The following is a 6,122-nucleotide window of genomic DNA, read 5'->3' as shown; positions in this document are numbered from 1 at the left end:
TTGGTTCTGGTTCTGGGGATGCAGAGCAGAACCAGAACCAGAAGACCTGAGAGGTCTGGAAGGTTGATACAACAACAACAGATCTTTAATGTATTGTGGTGCTAAGCCGTTCAGTGATTTATAAACTAACAACAGTATTTTAAAGTCTATTCTTTGAGCTACAGGGAGCCAGTGGAGGGACTTTAAAACTGGTGTTTTGCAGTGCGTTTGTTACAGTCTAATGAACATCTGGACCTGACTTTCTTTCCCATCTATTCCTCTATTTAGACTATAATAAGTAGATTAACCCAACGTCACATGTTTTTTTTTGTGGCTCTCTGTCAGTATTGCATGTTTTCTAAATCAGTCTACAGAATATTTTCCCCAAAGTTATCAAGACGTTGTTTGTAAAATGTGAGACAGGCCTTTATGTTCTTTTTGGTCAGCTATGGTTTTGGCCTTGGAACTGTCCAAGCGAGTCTATTTGTGTTGAATTTTGAACTTTGACCTTAACCGAGGCAGCAAAGCTTTAGATGTTGTTCTGGTCTTAAGTGACGTCCGGGATGAGTCGCCTTTGAGCTTTTGGAGTAATCATGTTCGGTTGGCTCCTCAGAAAGGTTCTCCGTTGTTGTTGTGGATGTTTCTCTCTGAACATCCAAAGACTTTCCAGACTGATAGATAGTGACTCGCTGACTTGGTGTCTCATCTGTTGATTTAATTTTGATCAAAACATGATGTGTTGCTTTGTGAGTCTCATGTTATCAGACTGGTTCTCTTTAAGTGATAACTCTACAGCTTTTGTTGTAATCAGACCTGAAGCCGAACAAAAATCTTTGCATAATTTGATTTAGAAAGGAGGTAATGACTTTGTTCTTATGAGGCCAGTTTGGTTTGGTCTGTTTTACTTTATAAATAAAATCCTTTAAAAACGTATTTTACTAACTCATGTAATCTTTGTTTTGCTACATTTATTTGATGATTTGAAATATTTAAATTAGTAATAAAAACAAAAGAGAAGATATATGTTATGTGAATACTTAAAAAAAACAATATTAGTTAAACAAAGTGAACACAAGGTTTATGTTTATCTGTAGAAGATATTTTCTTGTTTCAAAATCAACTGAGCACCAAAGAGGGCAAAATCTAGATTGTATCTTCTACAGTATGGTCTGTCACTGAGGTTTTTAGTTTCAGGTGATTTAATTACACTGTTGAATAAAAAATAATAATAATAAAAAAAGAGTCAAATTATAATTGTTCAATATTTCTCAGTCATGCACATCATCTTTGCTCTTATACACCCAAGAAGCCTATTACTTCTGCACAGTATCTATATCTGGCCCATCAAGAGATGTGACACACACACACACACACACAAACATTCATAAACATTAAGCAATGAGACACTGAAATCTAAACGGCGGAAAGTTCTGATTAGTTTATCCACAGATTATATCAAACAGAAGAGGATGTTCAGGAGCTGCAGCCTGAAGCCAGCAGCAGATCCTCTTCTGATCTGATCAGCTCTGTGATGTCTAACGGCTCTGCAACAGGCATAAGGAGAGACAAAGACAGGCTTCTGGTGGGGGGTTTTCTTTGTCACCAAGGAGGTGGAGCTCAGACAGTGCATACCTCAGTTATCAGGAGTTGTTGTTGGGAAGCCAATAGTTTGTCTGGTGGTTTAAACTCAGAGGTGATCCTACACTGTTTTATTTTGACGGAGCGTTTTTTTTCTTCTTTGGGAAAATGAAATACTTTTCTGTCAGCATCTAGGGTACAAAACCAGAACTAAAACACTTATTTGGAGATCCTAGTTTTGTGGATAAGTACTTGTGAAAGAAATGTATTAAAATACTTAATTATCGGTCTGGAGCAGGAGCCTGTAACTCCAGTCTTTGAGGATTGGTCACCTGTAACTGTAACTGGACCAACCACACCTGAATCAAATGGCTGGATCACTTCCTCACTGTGCAGTTCCTGAGAAAAGTTTGTGTACTGGGGAACTTGGTTACTGAACAGGGAACAGATGGCTGATTAGAAACAGGTTGCAGGTGTGAGGGGAGAGAGCTGAGACAGAGAGCACACTAACTGGGTAACCAGGAAAATTAATCTACACATAACACAAACTAGGTTAACTAAGAAAGGACTGAACTAAAGTAAAACAGAAACAAGGTTGGTCTAGTCAAATAAAGAGACTAAGGAACAGAATAGTATGAGAAGAGAATCAACAAATAAAAATCCCAAAACAACCCACGTCCTGACACATTTTCTCTTGCTGATCCCATGTGTCCATGATTCCAATAGAAACGGTGTGCAAGCATGTTTTCCCAGGTGAAGAAACCCACAGGCTTTCATCTGCAGACTTCTGTCATGTCAGAACGTCCTACTGAGAGCCTCTGTTCTTTAATGAATTACACAGCAGGTGAGTGGACACCAACATACACATGCTGGAAACCATGCATGTAGGTGTGTGTGTGTGTGTGTGTGTGTGTCTTTGCATGGTTGAAAACACTAATGTCTGAGGCAACAATGCCCCCTGCAGCCTGTTCTGCTTTGAACTGCAGAAAGAAAATACTTTCTGCTTGTGGTTGATTTTCAGGTTAATTAAAGTTTGCCCAGAGTTTTGCACACAAAAGTGTTGAGAGTCTTTATGCTAAAACAGAGCAGTGAGGCACAGTGAGATGAACATCAAAGAGCAGATTTAGATGCAGCTTTACCTCAAACAGCAACGGAGTGCAGTGAAGAACCTTTTTGTGATGATGAAATGTTAAAGAGATCGGAGCAACCCGGCACAGCAGGAAGGCGGCTAGTCAGCTGGAAGAGCAGAGCCAGACGGTCTGACTGATGTGGGATCAGTGCTACACATGAGGGATCTGCTGTTAAAGTGGAGCGATGTGACCTTAGAAGGATCCTACCATGAGAACAGAGTAACTAGCATTAGGAAAGGCACAGACACCATGGAGAAGTGCTTTATTTCTTCTTCTAGTTTCTGAAGAAATGGAATTGTTGTCTTAACTATATATATATATATATGTGTGTGTGTGTGTGTGTGTGTGTGTGTGTGTGTGTGTGTGTGTGTGTGTGTGTGTGTGTGTGTGTGTGTGTGTGTGTGTGTGTGTAATATGTACTCACCTGCATCATTGTTCTCTATTGGATCCTGGCCTCTTGCCCTGCCACTGTTTTGATAATCAGATATACTTTCTAATTTCTAAAACTTTTCTTTCCCTTTTCTATTCTGATGTGAGGAGCACTCACATTTCAAAAGTCTAGAGACCGGAAGCTCTGTTTAGCCAAAACAGTAAAGAGTAACATCATTAAACCTTTTCAGTTTGAACCACAGCACATTGAAATCGATGGATGATTTTGATTTCTACATCGAAATCATCTCTTGTGATTTCGATGTAGAACACACACACATGCAGAGACGGCCATTTTACTTTAGCATACAAGAGATATGGATGAGTTTCTGCTCCATCATTTGTAATAAACTTCATAGTTATACATGTTATACATTCCTAATACATCACCCATAGTCAATAAATCAGAAGGACAGTTGAATCCACCGTTTGCTTTTATTAAAAAAAATGTTTATTTCTAACATGTTTATCAACAATTCTCAGCACCTGCATTCATCTAAAGCCACAGTTCATTATTCCATGATTTAATCTCTGCTGATTAAATCAGAAGAGAAAGAGAACTATCAGAGAAATCACAGGATGGCTTAACAAACGACAGGAAACCACTTTGTTTGTTTCTGAGTAATATTCATCCAGTTTGATATTTACTGATTAGGTCGGACTTATGTCGTCTCTTCTGGTTCTTTTAATTTGAAAAGATCAAGAGGCGTCGACAGTGCCTCTCTGAGTCGTTACTGTTTGCTGCCCCCAAGTGGCTAAAACAGGAGCTACACTAATCTGCTGCCCAGTACATCCATGATCATCTTGGATGTACTCGAGGCCTCCTGGACACCATTTAAGAAAATGTAACATTTTGATTTACAACTAAAGCTTTTCAGTGTTCATAGTTTATATGAATTAAGATGTATTTTAGCATGAAATAACCACAATTTAAGATACATACGGTATTTAAAAATGTGCGTAGTGGGGTTTTTTGTTGTTTTTGTTTGCAGCACTGCTTCTTCTTTCTTTGATACACTTTTGTCATACTGAAGACATTTAAATCAGTTCACGTGTTTCAACACCTTTATTAGTAAATATATTAGAATTATGAAAGGACTCGTTATTTTCACTAAGTTTCAAACATTCTTGAGTTACTTTTTCCTTCTATCACAGTGGGGCATGACCAAATAGTAACCACTTTGTTTCTGTACTGTTAGAAGAAGTTACTGGAGTATGTTTTCATCTCACGCTTTCTTCTTGGGAAGAATTAAGAGAAGCTTGAGAAGTGTTCGTTTTTGTCTGCTTTTCTGTTGCCTAAAACAACTGGGCGGATTTATCAGAGAGAAACATTTTGCTGCTGTCTGCTACAGTCCATCCATATCTCTGCAGGATAAAACCTAGCTAGACACCCGGAAGGAAATTTTAAAGTTGTAGTCCATGGAGAAGGCTGTCTGCAGAAAGATGTGGTGCTAACTCCATGACTTTTTATCTATATGCTCAGAGCGTGTCGTGACATATGCTGAAGCATATCAAAGGTGTGTGTCAATACAAATCTCACTCAACTACGTGAACCCAAGTGGACTGTTCATCTTCGGGTGAAGTATGAGGGACTCAAGGGACCCACAGACAACCTGGCACCACGACAAACAGTCCACCCCGTGCAACTGTCTTGGGGCAAGGCTGAAAAGTAAATCACATTCTTTAGATATGTTGAGACGTTTAACAGGATGGAAGAGACCTAATGGGTACCGACTGCACTTTGACAGCTAGGCCAGCACTGAGCAGAGCTGTCCCCTCTTCAACACCAGCACTAAGCATTATGTAGTGAAAACTTCTGTAATCACAACGGAGGTCCCGATGTCTTTGCTGATCATTTGTTGCTAGTTTTCTGAACAAGGAAAGACACAAACTTACCGTATCACAGCAACACAAACCAAGAAAAAAATAAGATGGTAACAAAAGACCAAAACCAGGTATGTAACTTTTATTAAAAAAAAATTTAAAAAGTTTTTTCTTTCTGTGAAGAAAAAAAAACAAAAAGAAGTGGTTCTGGTCTCCAGAATCAGAACCAAACATGCAGAAGCAGCATTCAGCTTCTATGCACCACAAATCTGGAACAAACCTCAGGAGAACTGCAAATTGTTATCAATACATTTGATGTAAATTTTATTATGGTTACTCTTGATGATTTTCATGATGGCATTTGACAAAATCTAATGTTTATTTGTTGATTATTGATTACCATGTTATCATGTAAACAGTAACCAATTATGTGCAAAGCACTTTGAACTCTCTTATCGCTGAAATGTAAAAAAAAAAAAAAAAAAAAAGAAGTAGAAGAAAATTGACCTCCATCTGCAGGAGAATGACAACTTCAGAGAATTATTTTGTTTCCAGCAAGACGATGACTTGAAGCAACCAGCTGAAGCTACACAAAGACAGATGGTATATATTCCACTGGGCTTTGACAGGAGTGGCCCAGTCAAAGCCCAGACCTCAACCCAAAATAGAATTTGTGGCAGGACCTGAAAAGCACTGCTGATCCCCACCAACCTGACAGAGTTGGAACAATTTAAGACTAGAGGAAAACTGATGAGGAGTTTTCCTGCTCAACTGGCCTGATAGAAACTGATCCACACAGATTCTGCGCTGGAACAGCAGGTACTGCCTGGACAGGGATGAGTATTTATGCAGTTACTTATTCTATGTTACATATTTTTATTTGCCATTATTTTCTAGAGATCAGATTTTACGTTGACATTAAATGGATTTTTTGTTAAAAAAAATAAAGAAAAAATGTTAATCATGACTGATTTATAAGAGCAATAAAAAGGATGAAACAACCAAAGGGTTGAGTTCTTTTAAGAGACACTGCATGCTCTGGAGAGAGGAGGAATGAAAGTCTGTGGAAGCAAGACCAATGATGTGTGTAAATGACAGGGAAACAGGAACCCGTGGTTTACTATACATCACAAAAGATGCACAAGAGACATTAAAAAGAGTGAAGGAAGAGAGAGGTGAATA

Source organism: Xiphophorus maculatus, chromosome 8, assembly GCF_002775205.1.
Source record: "Xiphophorus maculatus strain JP 163 A chromosome 8, X_maculatus-5.0-male, whole genome shotgun sequence".
NCBI lineage: Eukaryota > Metazoa > Chordata > Actinopteri > Cyprinodontiformes > Poeciliidae > Xiphophorus > Xiphophorus maculatus.
The sequence above is the reverse complement of the archived record's forward strand: the minus strand, read 5'-3'. Positions refer to the sequence as shown.